The sequence below is a fragment of the Lutra lutra genome, chromosome 5, assembly GCF_902655055.1.
Source record: "Lutra lutra chromosome 5, mLutLut1.2, whole genome shotgun sequence".
NCBI classification, from domain to species: domain Eukaryota; kingdom Metazoa; phylum Chordata; class Mammalia; order Carnivora; family Mustelidae; genus Lutra; species Lutra lutra.
In genome coordinates, this window is record NC_062282.1 from 121,250,903 (window position 1) to 121,267,905 (window position 17,003).

The 17,003-nt window shown below is 37.8% G+C and overlaps 2 non-coding genes across 2 annotated transcripts; both read left to right on the plus strand.

Moving 5' to 3' along the window:
• Positions 1-1,155: 1,155 nt before the first annotated feature.
• On the plus strand, positions 1,156-1,264 carry LOC125101395 (U6 spliceosomal RNA). Its single transcript, XR_007127813.1, has one exon. It is a non-coding gene; the product is annotated as a U6 spliceosomal RNA (small nuclear RNA).
• Positions 1,265-6,949: 5,685 nt separating this feature from the next.
• Positions 6,950-7,056, plus strand: LOC125101387 (U6 spliceosomal RNA). Its single transcript, XR_007127806.1, has one exon. It is a non-coding gene; the product is annotated as a U6 spliceosomal RNA (small nuclear RNA).
• Positions 7,057-17,003: the final 9,947 nt, after the last annotated feature.

Consider the following 17,003-nt stretch of genomic DNA (forward strand, 5'->3'; position numbering starts at 1 on the left):
AATAATAGGAATTTGCAAGATGAGTATTTAAAATACAGTCACATCTATTGTCTCTTTAATACTAATGAAAGCCTCCTACAAAAGGAACATCAGTATTTTCGGTAGTCTTAAAAAGAGGAAACCTTTTTAGGATGGGATTTTGAGTACTAATTCTGCTTTTAGTATTTTTCAAAACACTGAAGATAGTGAAATAAGACATAAATATGCTGGACTTCAAAATTTTTCACTTTTCCAAAAGCTATTTTCAGTTTCCGGTGGAATTGCAGTCTTTTTTTTATTTTGTGGGAAGGATTTTGGCTATTAAACTGCCCAGTGAATCTAACCATTAAGAGCAAGAAAATCTTGGATGCACATTGAACTAATGCTATAAACTTTCTTATATATCTTCAGATGGAGGAAATTACATGAGACAAGAGGACTGGTTCCCTGCCCACTCCCCTGCCATTTGTGAAGAAAAAGGTATTATTATGAACACAGAGTTTCATAATAATTGCATAATTATTTTTGTTTCTTCATCAGTGCCAACCTGCTACTGGTGAGGTACAGCAGTCTGAAGAGAAGTCATCTGAGAACGGAATTCTAACAACTTAAGAAATATTTCCTTCAGCCACCCCTCTTCTTTCCAATTTGCAAAAAAAGCCATTTCAAAAATTTCTGAGCAGTGACCCTACAAGAAAAAGTAGACTACAGACCAATATCTCTGATGAATGTAGATGCAAAAATCCACTACAAAATTCTAGCAAACTCAATCCAACAATATATGAAAAAAAAAACATTCTCAATTAAGTGGGATTTATTCCAGAGATGCAAGCATGCTTCAATATTTGCAAATCAAGCAACGTGATGTATCATATCAATAAGAGAAAGGATAAAAACCATATGATTATTTTAATGGATGCAGAAAAAGCATTTGACAAAGTACAACACACATTCATGATAAAAACTGTCAACAAAGTAGATTTGGAAGGAACATACCTCAACATAATAAAGGCCAAAGATTAAAAAAAAAAATCCATAGCTAACATCATACTCAATGCAGAAAAACTGACAGCTTTTCCTCTAAGCTCAGGAACAAGACAATGATGTCCACTCTTACCCCTTTTATTCAACATAGTACTGGAAGTACTAGCCACAGCAATCAGACAAGAAGAAATAGTGTTTGCTTCTGTAGCACATACACTAAAAAATTGGAATGATACAGGGAAGATAAGCATGATCCCTGTGCAAGGAAGACATACAAATTTGTGAGGTGTTCCATATTTTTAAAAAATATATCAATCAACAAAAGGCATCCAAATTGGTAAAAAAGAGGTAAAACTTTCACTATTTGCAGATCACAAGATACTGTATATAGAAAACCCTAAAAATTCCACAAAAAAACTACTAATACTGAAAAATGAATTCAGTAAAGTCATAGGATAAAAAATTAATTTACAGAGACTAGTTGCATTTCTATATATTAACAATAAAGTAGCAGAAAGAGAAAATAATAAAACAATCCCATTTACAATTGCACTAAAAAGAAAAAAAATACTTAGAAATAAACTTAACCAAGGAGGTGAAAGACCTGCACTCCAAAAATTATAAAACACTGACGAAAGAAATTAAAGAAGACATAAACAAATGAAAGATGTTCCATGCACATGGGTTGGAAAAACAAATATTAAAATGTCTAGTCTAGCCAAAGCAATCTACAAATTTAATGCAATCCCCATCAAAATACCAACAGTATTTTTCACAGAACTGGAACAAATAATTCTAAAATTTATGTGGAACCAAAACAAACAAATCAAAACAAAACAAAACAAAACAAAAACCACCAAATAGCCAAAGCAATCTTGAAATAGAAAAACAAACCTGAAGGTATCACAGTCCCAGGTTTTAAGATGTACTACGAAGTTGTAGTAATCAGAACAGCATGGTTCTGGCACAATAATACACACATAAGTCAATAAAACAGAATAGAGAACCCAGAAATAAACCCACACTCATGTGGTCAATGAATCTGTCACAAAGGAAGCAAGAAGATACACTGGGGAAAAGACAGTCTCTTCAACAAACAGTGTTGGGAAAACTGGACCACTTTCAAATACCATACCTAAAAATAAACTCAAACAGTATAAGGACCTAAATGTGAGAACTGAGCTGTGAAATTTCTAGAAGAAAACGTAGGCAGTAATCTCTTTGATATCAGCTGTAGCAACAGTATTCTAGATATGTCTCCTAAGCAAGTGAAATAAAAGTGAAAATAAACTTGGGACTACACCAAAATAGAAAACTTTTGCACGGAGAAGGAAAGCATCAACAAAACAGAAAGATAACTACTAAATGGGAGAAGGTATTTGCAAATGATGTATCCAATAGGGGTTAATATGCAAAATACATAAAGAATTTATACAACCACACCAAAACAAACAAACAAGAAACAACAACAACAAAGCAAAAACAAATAATCTGCTTAAAAATGGACAGAGGAGGGCTCCTGGGTTGCTTAGTTGATTAAATGGCTGACTTGTGATTTTGCCTCAGGGTCCTGGGATCCAGCCAGCCCTGCATCAGGCTCTGCACTCATTGGGGAGTCTACGTGAGGATTCTCTCTCCCTCTCTCTCTGCTCCTTCCCCTGCTCTCTCTCTCTCTCTCAAATAAATAAACTGGTCTTTTTAAAAAAATGGGCAGAGGAACTGAATAGACATTTTTCCAAACAACACATACAGATGCCAACAGAAATATGAAAAGATGATCAACATCATCCTCAGGGAAAAGCAAATCAAAGCCACAATGAGGTATCGCTGTACACCTGTCAGAATGGCCAATATCAAAACCAATAAGAAATAATAAGTGTTGATGAGAATGTGGACAAAAAGGAATCATTTTGCATTGTTGGTGGGAATGCTAGCTGGTATAGCCATTGTGGAAAACAGTATGAAGATTCCTCAAAAAATTAAAAACAGAATTACCATATGATCCAGTAATTTCACTACTGGGTATTTACCTAAAGAAAATGAAAACACTAATTGGAAAAGATATATGCACCTCTATGTTTATTCCAGCATTATTTACAATAGCGAACTATGGAAGCAGCCAAGTGTCCATCAGTAGATGGATGGATAAGGAAGATGTAGTATATATACACAGTGAAATATTTCAGCCATAAAAAAGTGAAATCTTGCCTTTGCTAAAACATGGATGGACCTAGTGGGTATAATGCTAAGTGAAATAAGCCAGTCACAGAAAGACAAGTAACATGTCATTTCGCCTGTGTGTGGAATTTAAGAAACAAAACAAATGAGCAAAGAAAAAAAGAGACAAATGAAAAAACCAGAACTTTACTATACAGAACAGACTGGTGCAAGCGGAGATGGATGTGGGGGTATGGGCAAAATAAGGGGATTAAGAGTACACTTATCATCATGAGCACTGAGCAATAGATAGAATTGTTGAATCATTACATTGTACACCTGAAAGTAATATAGCCCTCTATATTAATTATACTTGAATAAAAAAATTTCTGAACAGTGATATAACTGCATGAATGAAGTGATAAAATAGTAATTATATAATCATGAGATTAATATTAACTCCAAAGTCTATGTACTAAAATAATAAACTTCTGACTTGTTTTATAATATCTCTGTTTCATATATATATATGTATATGTATATATGCTATCTCGTTTTCCAAAGGACTAGGAAACTGAGTATATGACTATGTTACAAGGACAAGTAAAATACTACACTTGAAGACATGAGGCAAAATTCTTTGGCTTACTCCATTTGTGTGGCTTGGGCAGAGTTGACTTCTTTTAACTCAGTTTCTCTAAAAACATGGATAAAGAGACCCTTGGCTAACAATCACAAATGTCTGAAAGTCTCAAAGTTAAATTTTCCTTCTGATAGTTGTGACTAGATGAGAATGAGGAAGTATGGTAGATGAAGAATATTTCACAACATGAAGACATCTAAGGTTTTCTATTAGAGCTGGTTAATTAGTAAACATTTTCTCTTATGGCTGGTCTGAGCAGTTTTGCAGTCAATAACATGGACCGCAGAGCCCACTGTGTGGTAAGAAATTTTTCATTTTAGGTGTCATTTTCCATCTCACTGCTCCTGTCATACCACACTGCTCAATTTAGGAAATATGTTTTTTAATGTTATTTTTAAGATCTTAGAGTATTTGTGGCATAGTGGGTACTTGTTAGAATTGATAATAATGGTCTTTTTTTCTCCTTCTATGTTATACATATGGTATTTCTACAGTAGATATTTTTCTCAAAATATTTTAAATTTGCCTTGTGTTCAAAAAGGAGACTACTTTACTGATGATCATGTTATTCTTGAGTAAGTTATTTAACCTTTCTGACTCTCAGATTTTGCATGTGAAAATTGTAAATAATAATGCACAATTCTTAAGGTTTTTTTGGAGACAAACATGATGAAAAATGTGCCTAGTATAATGCTTACCATATAAGTGATTTATTTTATTATTGTTATTATTATTAATAGAAGTAAGACTCTATAATATCATTTTGTTTAAAACCTTCTTTGAAGATTTTTCTTTAATTGAGTTGACTAGAGACACCTGGGTGGCTAAGTTGGTTAAGCATCTAACTTCAGCTCAGGTCATAATCTCAGGGTCCTGGGATCAGGCTCCCTGCTCCACCAGGAGTCTACTTGTCCTCACTCTGTATCTACCCCTCCCCTTGCTCATGCTCTCTCTCAAGAGAACTTGCCTTTCTCTTTTATATCTCTCTTTCTCTCTCTCTCTCAAATAAAATAAAATAAAGTAAAATCTTTAAAAAATTTTTTTTGAGTTGACTGAGTAGAGTGACCAATGGATTAACTTTCCAAATTGTTTTTTTCATATAGATAAAATATTTTTGTCTTCTACTTCAAGCATTGATTCAATTTTTATCAGAATCCTTAGGTAGTGGGTACTTTGGACATGTGTGGAAAAAAATACAACCTACATTGTCCTTCTGTGTCTTAATTTAGCTTAAGCCTTCATTGTGCTATTTGTGTTTTACCTACCCTTCCAGGGTTGTACACAGGTTTGGGGGGCTTACACAATACCAGGGCACAGAGGTGGGAGTGGACAAACTCTCCCTTAGTCATTGATACACACCAGTTGCTGCTGGTAATTCTTTGGACAGAGACCAGGAAAAACTCCATTCTTCTTGCCAGGTCCTAAGTTAGTCAGTTATTTTCATAAAGCAATGAGTGGAAGGTTAGGATTTTAGGAAACACATTAATCAGAGGAGTTTTTATAGCAATGCCTCTTTTATTTTCCATTGAAAATAAAATTAAATAAAAATCAGATATATCCACACTAGTTTCCCAGTGCTTTACTGATGAAGTTTCATATTTTCTCTTTTTGGTCTAAGCAACAAAGATGAATCTTTCCATATCTATATGATGCCTTGTCTTTGGGAAATGGACAAAAATTCATTCAAAGTGAAATATTTTTAAAAACTGCTTCCTTTTGACAGGGAGGTGTACTGCCTTTTTCTTTTATATCTGAGATTATTGACAGAGATGACATTTGTTAGAATGCCCCTTTTTTGTTTGGGGCAAACATCCTTTATTCTGTAGTGGAAATACTACAAAGTAGTAAGCTATGGTAGCCAGCCTTCAAGGTGGTTCCTAATGAGCCATTCCTTTTGGCATTCTTGATCATATGTGATCTTCTCCCATAATCAGTAGACTTGACCAGTATAACCAATAGGATCTTGGAGAGGAATAACAATTTCTGAAGCTTGGTCATAAAAGACACTGCGGGCCCCTGCCTTGCCTTCTCTTCAATCTCTCTCCTTAGGGAATCCAGCCACCATGTTTTGAGAATCCTCAAGCCACTCTGTGCAGGAGAGGAACTGAAGCCAATTGCCAATAGCCAAGGTGAACTTGTTAGTCATATGAGTGAGGCACCTTGGCAGTTACATCTTCCAGACTTACAAGATGTCAGATGAGTGTAGTCTTAGTTGACATTTTAACTCCTGAGAGAGCTTGAGCCAAAATGGCGTAGCTAAGCCACTCTGAAATTCTTGGCCTACAGAAACCATGTAAAATAATAAATAATTGTTATCATTTTAAGCCATGAAGTGTGGGAATACTTTGCTATTGTAGCAATAGATCACTGAATACAGGCATATAAGAATTCTCATGAATAGATGTAAAGGCTTTGTCAATAATCCCTTGCATTTTTTCCTCCTTTTGTAATATATAGAAATTATCTTTGGGGAATGGAATAGCTCAAGTTTTGTGGTCCTGCACCCTGCAAATGACAGTCCATCTTCACCAATTTCTTTCTTTTTTTTTTTTTTTTTCAGAAGAAAGACTTAATGGATGTCAAATGACCAAGAGTTTTAGTCAGCTGCATCAAGATAGTCTCAAATTCTCCTGTTTGTGTTCACCTGGCTCTCTTAGCTTCTCCATCTCTTTCTCTTACTTCTGTGCCAGTTTTGGTGGAGTTGAGTGGGTGGGGCACAGGAAAATTTTTGCTGTTTCTGTGTCAAACTTTGGGAGTAAGAAAGCATGAGAGACTCTGGGTTTTCTGTATTCTCATCTGCTAAATTCACCACAGTTATACCCTCTCTCTATGGGTCCTGACCCCATAGGATCTTCTGTATAGGACCTTCCAAAATCTCTATTATCACTAATTAGGGAATCTATTTCTAGTCTACATGTGTGGGCGGCAAAGGTGGTAGGTGGAGCCGATAGATATGGAATCTTTCTTAATTTCTTCTGAGTATTCTGTCTCTACCCCAGAGATTGTCCATTTAAGCTCTTAGGCACTTGAAAACAATAGCCAGAAAGACTGTTATACTTTTCTGGCTTTTGCCTTGTTTTACCACTCCTGTCAGGCATCTTCTTTGTTTGAATGAGGGGAAGGGATGGAGGAAATACAAGGAGAAAAAAATGAATATATATGTTAGTATCTCAAAGATAGGATGCTGTGCTAGCTTTGGCAGCACATATACTAAAATTGAAATGGTAGAGAGAAGATTAGTATGGCCCTTGTGCAAGGATGATGTACGAATTCATGAAGTATTCCATATTTTTTTATTAATTTTTTTTATTTTTTCAGCATAACAGTATTCATTATTTTTGCACCACACCCAGTGCTCCATGCAATCCGTGCCCTCTACAATACCCACCACCTGGTGCCCCCAACCTCCCACCCCCCACCCCTTCAAAATTCTCAGATCGTTTTTCAGAGTCCATAGTCTCTCATGGTTCACCTCCCCTTCCAATTTCCCTCAACTCCCTTCTCCTCTCCATCTCCCCTTGTCCTCCATGCTATTTGTTACGCTCCACAAATAAGTGAAACCATATGATAATTGACTCTCTCTGCTTGACTTATTTCACTCAGCATAATCTCTTCCAGTCCCGTCCATGTTGCTACAAAACTTGGGTATTCATCCTTTCTTTTTTCTTTCTTTTTTTTTTTTTTTTACAGCTTTATAAACATATATTTTTATCCCCAGGGGTACAGGTCTGCGAATCGCCAGATTTACACACTTCACAGCACTCACCATAGCACATACCCTCCCCAATATCCATAACCCCACCCCCCTCTCCCAACCCCCTCCCCCCATCAACCCTCAGTTTGTTTTGTGAGATTAAGAGTCACTTATGGTTTGTCTCCCTCCCAATCCCATCTTGTTTCATTTACTCTTCTCCTACCCCCTCAACCCCCCATGTTGCATCTCCTCTCCCTCATATCAGGGAGATCATATGATAGTTGTCTTTCTCCGATTGACTTATTTCACTAAGCATGATACCCTCTAGTTCCATCCACGTCGTTGCAAATGGCAAGATTTCATTTCTTTTGATGGCTGCATAGTATTCCATTGTGTATATATACCACATCTTCTTTATCCATTCGTCTGTAGATGGACATCTAGGTTCTTTCCATAGTTTGGCTATTGTAGACATTGCTGCTATAAACATTCGGGTGCACGTGCCCCTTCAGATCACTACGTTTGTATCTTTAGGGTAAATACCCAGCAGTGCAATTGCAGGGTCATAGGGTAGTTCTATTTTCAACATTTTGAGGAACCTCCATGCTGTTTTCCAGAGTGGTTGCACCAGCTTGCATTCCCACCAACAGTGTAGGAGGGTTCCCCTTTCTCCGCATCCTCGCCAGCATCTGTCATTTCCTGACTTGTTAATTTTAGCCATTCTGACTGGTGTGAGGTGATATCTCATGGTGGTTTTGATTTGTATTTCCCTGATGCCGAGTGATATGGAGCACTTTTTCATGTGTCTGTTGGCCATCTGGATGTCTTCTTTGCAGAAATGTCTGTTCATGTCCTCTGCCCATTTCTTGATTGGATTATTTGTTCTTTGGGTGTTGAGTTTGCTAAGTTCTTTATAGATTTTGGACACTAGCCCTTTATCTGATATGTCATTTGCAAATATCTTCTCCCATTCTGTCAGTTGTCTTTTGGTTTTGTTCACTGTTTCCTTTGCTGTGCAAAAGCTTTTGATCTTGATAAAATCCCAAAAGTTCATTTTTGCCCTTGCTTCCCTTGCCTTTGGTGATGTTCCTAGGAAGATGTTGCTGCGGCTGAGGTCGAAGAGGTTGCTGCCTGTGTTCTCCTCGAGGATTTTGATGGATTCCTTTCTCACATTGAGATCCTTCATCCATTTTGAGTCTATTTTCGTGTGTGGTGTAAGGAAATGATCCAATTTCATTTTTCTGCATGTGGCTGTCCAATTTTCCCAACACCATTTATTGAAGAGGCTGTCTTTTTTCCATCGGACATTCTTTCCTGCTTTGTCGAAGATGAGTTGACCATAGAGTTGAGGGTCCATTTCTGGGCTCTCTATTCTGTTCCATTGATCTTTGTGTCTGTTTTTGTGCCAGTACCATGCTGTCTTGATGATGACAGCTTTGTAATAGAGCTTGAAGTCCGGAATTGTGATGCCACCGACTTTGGCTTTCTTTTTCAATATTCCTTTGGCTATTCAAGGTCTTTTCTAGTTCCATATAAATTTTAGGATTATTTGTTCCATTTCTTTGAAAAAAATGGATGGTACTTTGATAGGAATTGCATTAAATGTGTAGATTGCTTTAGGTAGCATAGACATTTTCACAATATTTATTCTTCCAATCCAGGAGCATGGAACATTTTTCCATTTCTTTGTGTCTTCCTCAATTTCTTTCATGAGTACTTTATAGTTTTCTGAGTATAGATTCTTAGTCTCTTTGGTTAGGTTTATTCCTAGGTATCTTATAGTTTTGGGTGCAATTGTAAATGGGATGGACTCCTTAATTTCTCTTTCTTCTGTCTTGTTGTTGGTGTAGAGAAATGCAACTGATTTCTATGCATTGATTTTATATCCTGACACTTTACTGAATTCCTGTACAAGTTCTAGCAGTTTTGGAGTGGAGTCTTTTGGGTTTTCCACATATAGTATCATATCATCTGCGAAGAGTGAGAGTTTGACTTCTTCTTTGCCGATTTGGATGCCTTTAATTTCCTTTTGTTGTCTGATTGCTGAGGCTAGGACTTCTAGTACAATGTTGAATAGCAGTGGTGATAACGGACATCCCTGCCGTGTTCCTGACCTTAGCGGAAAAGCTTTCAGTTTTTCTCCATTGAGAATGATATTTGCGGTGGGTTTTTCATAGATGGCTTTGATAATATTGAGGTATGTGCCGTCTATCCCTACACTTTGAAGAGTTTTGATCAGGAAGGGATGCTGTACTTTGTCAAATGCTTTTTCAGCATCTATGGAGAGTATCATATGGTTCTTGTTCTTTCTTTTATTAATGTGTTGTATCACATTGATTGATTTGCGGATGTTGAACCAGCCTTGCAGCCCTGGAATAAATCCCACTTGGTCGTGGTGAATAATCCTTTTAATGTACTGTTGAATCCTATTGGCTAGTATTTTGGCGAGAATTTTTGCATCTGTGTTCATCAAGGATATTGGTCTGTAGTTCTCTTTTTTGTTGGGATCCTTGTCTGGTTTTGGGATCAAGGTGATGCTGGCCTCATAAAATGAGTTCGGAAGTTTTCCTTCTATTTCTATTTTTTGGAACAGTTTCAGGAGAATAGGAATTAGTTCTTCTTTAAATGTTTGGTAGAATTCCCCCGGGGAGCCGTCTGGCCCTGGGCTTTTGTTTGTTTGGAGATTTTTGATGACTGTTTCAATCTCCTTACTGGTTATGGGTCTGTTGAGGCTTTCTATTTCTTCCTGGTTCAGTTGTGGTAGTTTATATGTCTCTAGGAATGCATCCATTTCTTCCAGATTGTCAAATTTGTTGGCGTAAAGTTGCTCATAGAATGTTCTTATAATTGTCTGTATTTCTTTGGTGTTCGTTGTGATTTCTCCTCTTTCATTCATGATTTTATTTATTGGGGTCCTTTCTCTTTTCTTTTTGATAAGTCTGGCCAGGGGTTTATCAATCTTATTAATTCTTTCAAAGAACCAGCTCCTAGTTTCGTTGATTTGTTCTATTGTTTTTTTGGTTTCTATTTCATTGATTTCTGCTCTAATCTTTATGATTTCTCTTCTCCTGCTGGGTTTAGGGTTTCTTTCTTGTTCTTTCTCCAGCTTCTTTAGGTGTAGGGTTAGGTTGTGTACCTGAGACCTTTCTTGTTTCTTAAGAAAGGCTTGTACCGCTATCTATTTTCCTCTCAGGACTGCCTTTGTTGTGTCCCACAGATTCTGAACTGTTGTGTTTTCATTATCATTTGTTTCCATGAATTTTTTCAATTCTTCTTTAATTTCCTGGTTGACCCATTCATTCTTTAGAAGGATGCTGTTTAGTCTCCATGTATTTGGGTTCTTTCCAAATTTCCTCTTGTTATTGAGTTCTAGCTTTAGAGCATTGTGTTCTGAAAATATGCAGGGAATGATCCCAATCTTTTGATACTGGTTGAGACTTGATTTAGGACCAAGAATGTGATCTATTCTGGAGAATGTTCCATGTGCACTAGAGAAGAATGTGTATTCTGTTGCTTTGCGATGAAATGTTCTGAATATATCTGTGATGTCCATCTGGTCCAGTGTGTCATTTAAGGCCTTGATTTCCTTGTTGATCTTTTGCTTGGATGATCTGTCCATTTCAGTGAGGGGAGTGTTAAAATCCCCTACTATTATTGTATTATTGTCGATGTGTTTCTTTGATTTTGTTATTAATTGGTTTATATAGTTGGCTGCTCCCACGTTAGGGGCATAGATATTTAAAATTGTTAGATCTTCTTGTTGGACAGTTCCTTTGAGTATGATATAGTGTCCTTCCTCATCTCTTATTATAGTCTTTGGCTTAAAATCTTATTGATCTGATATAAGGATTGCCACTCCTGCTTTCTTCTGATGTCCATTAGCATGGTAAATTCTTTTCCACCCCCTCACTTTAAACCTGGAGGTGTCTTCGGTTTTAAGATGAGTTTCTTGTAGGCAACATATAGATGGGTTTTGTTTTTTTATCCATTCTGATACCCTGTGTCTTTTGATTGGGGCATTTAGCCCATTAACATTCAGGGTAAGTATTGAGAGATATGAATTTAGTGCCATTGTATTGCCTGTAAGGTGACTGTTATTGTATATTGTCTCTGTTTCTTTCTGATCTACTACTTTTAGGGTTTCTCTTTGCTTAGAGGACCCCTTTCAATATTTCCTGTAGAGCTGGTTTGGTATTTGCAAATTATTTCAGTTTTTGTTTGTCCTGGAAGCTTTTAATCTCTCCTTTTATTTTCAATGATAGCCTAGCTGGATATAGTATTCTTGGCTGCATGTTTTTCTCATTTAGTACTCTGAATATATCATGCCAGCTCTTTCTGGCCTGCCAGGTCTCTGTGGATAAGTCTGCTGCCAATCTAATATTTTTACCATTGTACGTTACAGACTTCTTTTCCCGGGCTGCTTTCAGGATCTTTTCTTTGTCACTAAGACTTGTAAATTTTACTATCAGGTGACAGGGTGTGGACCTATTCTTATTGATTTTGAGGGGGGTTCTCTGAACCTCTTGAATTTTGATGCTTGTTCCCTTTGCCATATTGGGGAAATTCTCTCCAATAATTCTCTCCAATATACCTTCTGCTCCCCTCTCTGTTTCCTCTTCTTCTGGAATCCCAATTATTCTAATGTTGTTTCGTCTTATGGTGTCACTTATCTCTCGAATTCTCCCCTCGTGGTCCAGTAGCTGTTTGTCCCTCTTTTGCTCAGCTTCTTTATTCTCTGTCATTTGGTCTTCTATATCGCTAATTCTTTCTTCTGCCTCATTTATCCTAGCAGTGAGAGCCTCCATTTTTGATTGCACCTCATTAATAGCTTTTTTGATTTCAACTTGGTTAGATTTTAGTTCTTTTATTTCTCCAGAAAGGGCTTTTATATCTCCCGAGAGGGTTGCTTTAATATCTTCCATGCCTTTTTCAAGCCTGGCTAGAACCTTGAGAATCGTCATTCTGAACTCTATACCTGACATATTACCAATGTCTGTATTGATTAGGTCCCTAGCCTTTGGTACTGCCTCTTGTTCTTTTTTTTGTTGTGAATTTTTCCGCCTTGCCATTTTGTCCAGATAAGAGTTTCTGAAGGAGCAAGTAAAATACTAAAAGGGTGGCAACAACCCCAGGAAAATATGCTTTAGCCAAATCAGAAGAGATCCCAAATTGTGAGGGGGGAGAAAGGGGATAAAAAGGGGTTCAAAAAGAAAAAAAAAAGAAACTATGTAAAAAAAGAAAGCCGATAAAGAAAAAATATAAAAAGAGGAAAAAAATATATATATATTAGATAAACTATTTAAAAAACGTTAAAAAAGAAAACGGTAAAAGTTAAAAAAATTTAGCAGAAGAAGAGAAAAAGAAAAAAAAATTGAAAAAGAAAAAAAAATTAAATTAACTGCAAGGCTAAAAAATCATGGGGAGAAAGCCATGAGTTCCGTGCTTTGCTTTCTTCTCCTCTGGAATTCCGCCGCTCTCCTTGGTATTGAAACTGCACTCCTTGGTAGATGAACTTGGTCCTGGCTGGGTTTCCCGTTGATCTTCTGGGGGAGGGGCCTGTTGTAGTGATTCTCAAGCGTCTTTGCCCCAGGCGGAGTTGCACCGCCCCTACCCGGGGCCACGCCGAGCAATCCGCTCGGGTTTGCTTTCGGGAGCTTTTGTTCCCTGAGCGCTCTCCGCAGAGTTCCGGAGGACAGGAATGAAGAAGGCGGCCTCCCGGTCTCCAGCCTGGAGGAGCCGAGAGCCCGGGGCCCCACTCCTCAGTGCGCCCTCAGAGAACAGCGCCCAATGACTCCCGTCACCCTGGCCTCCGGCCACGCTCCGAGCCGACTGAGCCTGCGACCGGCTCAAGGCAACCCCAAGCTGAGAGTCACTCCTCGGCTCTGTCTCTGTAGCCGGCTTCCCTGCTCCAATACCGGTAAGATCTGCGACACTCAGACACCCCCGATCCTTCTGCAACCCTGCGGGACCTGAGGTCGCGCTGACCCCGCCTGGGCTTCACCCCAGTTAAGCCTCTGGAGCGATGTCCCTCAGCGGAACAGACTTTTAAAAGTCCTGATTTTGCTCCGTTGCTCCGTTGCTCTGCCGCTCGCCGGGAGCCGGCCCCTCCCCCCGCGGTCTATCTTCCCGTCGCTTTGGATTCACTTTTCTGCCAGTCCTACCTTTCAGATAGTGGTTGATTTTCTGTTTCTAGAATTGCTGTTCTTCTTCTCTTCAATCTCCCGTTGGATTTGTAGGTGTTTGCAATCTTTAGATAAGCTATTTAGCTGATCTCCCGCTACCCGAAGTAGTCTCAGCCTGCTACTTCTCCGCCATCTTGACTCCTCCCCGAAGTATTCCATATTTTTATAATAGTAAGGGACTTTCACACCTCCCTCACTGCAATGGACAGATCATCTAAGCAGAAGATCAACAAGGAAAGAAGAGGTTTGACGACACACTTGACCGGCTGGATTTCACAGATATATTTGGAGTATTCCATCCTAAAGCAACAGTATACATACTCTTCTCAACTGTGCATGACACATTGTCTAGAAAAATCACATACTGGGTCACAAACCAGGTTTCAACTGGTACCAAAAGATTGGGATTATCCCTTGCATATTTTCAGACCACAATGCTTTGAAACTTGAATTCAATCACAAGAGGAAATTTGGAAAGAACTGGAATACATGGAGGCTAAAGGGCATCCTTCTAAAGAATGAATGGGTCAACCAGGAAATTAAAGAAGAATTTAAAAAATTCATGGAAACAAATGAAAAATGAAAATACAACAATTCAAAATCTTTGGGATGCAGCAGAGGCAGTCCTAAGAAGGAAATACAAAGCAACACAAACCTTTCAGAAGAAACAAGAAAGGTCTCAAATATACAACCTAACATGACACCTAAAGGAGCTGGAGAAATAACAGTAAATAAAGCATAAACCCAACAGAAAAAGGGAATTAATAAAGATTAAAGCAGAAACCAATGAAATAGAAACCAAGAGAATAGTAGAACAGATCAATGAAACTAGGATCTGGTTCTTTGAAAGAATTAATAAGATTGATAAACCCCTGGCTAGACTTATCAAGAAGAAAAGAGAAAGGACCCAAATAAATAAAATCATGAATGAAACAGGAGTGATCACAACCAACACCAAAGAAATCAAATTATAAGAACATATTATGACCAACTATATGACAAAAAATAAGGCAATCTGGAAGAAATGGATGAATTCCAAGAGAGGTATAAACTACCAAAACTGAACCAGGAAGAAATAGAAAACCTGAACAGACCCATAACCAGCAAGGAAATTGAAGCAGTAATCAAAAATCTCCTAACAAACAAGAAGCTAGGGCCAGATGGCTTCTCAGGGGAACTCTACCAAACATTTAAAGAAGAATGAATACCTATTCTTCAGAAGCCCTTTCAAAAAATAGAAATGGAAGGAAAACTTCCAAACTTTTTCTATGAGGCCAGCATTACCTTGATCCCCAAACCAGACAAAGACCCCACCAAATGGGAGAATTACAGACCAATACCCCTGAGGAATATAGATGCAAAAATTCTCACCAAGATACTAGCCAATAGGATCCAACAGTATATTAAAAGGATTATTTCCACTACGACCAAGTGGGAGTTATTCCTAGACTTCAAGGATGGTTCAACATCTGCAAATCAATCAATGTGATATACTACATTAATAAAAGAAAGGACAAGAACCATATGATCCTCTCAAAAGATGCACAAAAAGCATTTAACGAAGTACACCATCCTTTCTTGATTAAAATTATTCATAGTGTGAATATCATTCTCAATGGTGAAAAACTGAGAGCTTTTCCCCTAAGTTCAGGAACACAGCAGGAATGTCTACTCTCACCACTGTGGTTCAACATGATACCAGAAGGCCTAGCCTCAGCAATCAAAAAGAAATAAAAGGCATTTGAATTAGCAAAGAAGAACTCAAACTCTCACTCTTCACAGATGACATGATGCTCTATGCAGAAAACCCAAAAGACCACCCCAAAACTGCTAGAATTCATTAACGTGGCAGGATATAAAATGAGTGCACATAAATCAGTTGCATTTCTATACACCAACAGTGAGACGGAAGAAAGAGGAATTAAGGAGTCAATCCCATTTACAACTACACCCAAAACCATAAGGTACCTAGGAATAAACCTAACCAAAAAGGCAAAGGATCTGTACTCATTAAACTATAGAACATTCATGAAGGGAATTGAGGAAGACACAAAGAAATGGAAAAATATTCCATGCTCAAGGATTAGAAGAACAAATATTGTTAAAATGTCTATGGTACCTAGAGCAATCTATACATTCAACACAATCCCTATCAAAACACCATCAACTTTTTTCACAGAGCTGAAACAAATAATCCTAAAATTTGTATGGAACCAGAAAAGACCCCAAATAACTAAAGGAATGTTGAAAAGGAAAACCAAAGCTGGTGGCATTACAATTTCAAACTTTAAAGCTCTATTACAAAGCTATAATCATCAAGACTGTATGGTATTGGCACAAAAACAGACACATAGATCAATGGAACAGATCAGTGGAACTCAGAAATGGACCCTCAACTCTGTGGTCCACTAATCTTCAACAGATTTTCCATTTTTCCAATGGAAAAAGGACAATCTTTTCAACAAATGGTGTTGGGAAAACTGGACAGCCACATACAGAAGAATGAAACTGGATCATTTCCTTACACCATACACAAAAATAGACTCAAAATGGATGGAAAAACCTAAATGTGAGATAAGAATCCATCCAAATCCTAAAGGGGAAACAGGCGACGACCTCTATGACCTCGGCTCCAGCACCTTCTTGCTATACATGTCTCCAAAGGGAAGAGAAACAAAGGCAAAAATGAACTATTGGGACTTCATCAAGGTAAAAGCTTTTGCACAGCAAAGGAAACAGCGGACAAAACCAAAAGATAATTGACAGAATGGAAGAAGATATTTGCAAATGTCTTAGCCAATAAAGGACTAGTATCCACAATCTATAATGAACTTCTCAAACTCAACACCCAAAGAACAAATAATCCAATCAAGAAATGGACAGAAGATACGAATAGTCATTTCTCTAAAGACATACAAATGGACAGCAGATACATGAAAAACTGCTGAACATCACTTTTCATCAGGGAAATACAAATCAAAATCACAATGAGATACCACCTTACATCAGTCAGAATGGTTAAAATTAAGTCAGGAATCAACAGATGTTGGTGAGGATGTGGAGAAAGGGGAATCCCCTTACACTGTTGGTGGGAATACAGGTTGGCACAGCCACTCTGGAAAACAGTATGAAGATTCCTATAAAGTTGAAAATAGAACTACCCTATGACCCAGCAATGATACTACTGGGTATTTACCCCAAAGACACAAATGTAATAATCTGCAGGGGCATTTGCATCCCAATCTTTATAGCAGCAACGTCCACAATAGCCAAACTATGGAAAGAGTCCAGCTGTCCATTGGCAGATGGGATGAAGAAGATGTGGTATATAGATACATATGAAGGAATACTACTCAACTATCAA